Genomic DNA, 1,570 nt, shown 5'->3' with positions numbered 1-1,570 from the left:
TATGTTTATTTTAGTATCTTATATTTATAAATAAACACAGCTAAGAGTTTAGAACAAATCTCAAAAGTTGTATTTAAATCACAAAAAAAAAGTTGTATTTAAAAGAGAGATTGAGACTGAGAATTAGAGATTATTGAGAGGTAAAGATAAAGATTAATTTAAGTTTTTATATTGTGTTTGATATAAAATGTATAAGATTGAGTTATATTTCAGTATCATATTTAGTTTAAGATAAATATGAGAGATTAAAGATTAAATTTGGGATTCAAAAAATTAAATAAAAGTTTTTTTTTTAAATATTTTTAAAATTTTTTGTCCTTAAAAATTTTAGTCCCTATATATATATCTTCATTTTCAAAAAATACCAAAAAATTAAAATTTTATATTTTAAAATTAACAAAATTCTAATTCTAGTCTCTAATTATTAAACATAATACTCATTCCCAATTCTTTATTCTCATTATCAGTTTCAAAAAATAAACGGAGCCAAAATGTCCAAGTTTGATAGATTAAATACTGAACCATTGTATATATGATTATTATTTTGTACCTCTTCAGTAATTATTATTACCATATATAGTACATTAAATTCAGTCACTCTTTTTACTCATTATTAAAAAATAGTTACGCGTAAGTGTCAATAAATTAATGAAATAGTTACTATTTGTTACTTAGAAAGAATAGACAATAATGGCTTTCAGAATTCAGAAATAGCAATGAATGTCTCTATCATCCCTCTAAAAAAAATAATTAAAATGGTCCAAGAAAATTAAGTTTCGTCCAAGAGGCGATATAAGATAGAGCTACCACTATGATGTTGAGATAGATGCATGGAACTCTAACTACATCCGCGATTTACGTTCATGCTAAGTTTATCTCTCTCTTCTTTATAATATAGTTTTTTCTCTAAAGTGATAATATAATTTTAAAAGAGTTAGATCTTTGTGTATTATTAATATATTTTAGTGCATGTATTACCATTTACTACTACTCACACGTTACTAATAACGTAAACTTTCAGGTTTGCCGATTGGAACTTGGAAGCAAATTTAACATCGGCAATTACAGGTTTACAGCGGGAAGCTAGCTAGAAAGAAATATCGCCTGCTGTTTCATATATTTTTTTCCTTTAATTTTTTAAGAAAAAAAATTAAAAAATACTACATTCACATAAAAAAATTAGTCACTAAATAATTAACTATGATATATGTTCCATAACCCTTATACTAATTAAGAACGGAACTAGATAAAATATTAGAGGAGATAGACAAAAAATATTTACATAATAAAATAAGACTAAAATAAAATTTTAAGAAAGTTAAACTAAAATTTATCTATAAGAATAAATTACTATTTCTACCTACGAAAGTTGAATACACTGACATATTTATCCATAAAAGAAGGAAATTATCATTTGTACCCATTAAATATGGATTTCGCACAACAAAATTATTCAAACACTAAAAAATCACCTAAAATCTCTAAATTACTAGGGGTGGCAAAACGGGTCGAGCCTGTCGGGCCGATCAGCTAAACCCGCTAAAAAAGGCGGGTCGGGCTAGGATTCGGA

The sequence above is a fragment of the Arachis ipaensis genome, chromosome B10 (genome assembly GCF_000816755.2).
Source record: "Arachis ipaensis cultivar K30076 chromosome B10, Araip1.1, whole genome shotgun sequence".
Taxonomy (NCBI): Eukaryota; Viridiplantae; Streptophyta; class Magnoliopsida; order Fabales; family Fabaceae; genus Arachis; species Arachis ipaensis.
This window is presented reverse-complemented; position numbering follows the sequence as displayed.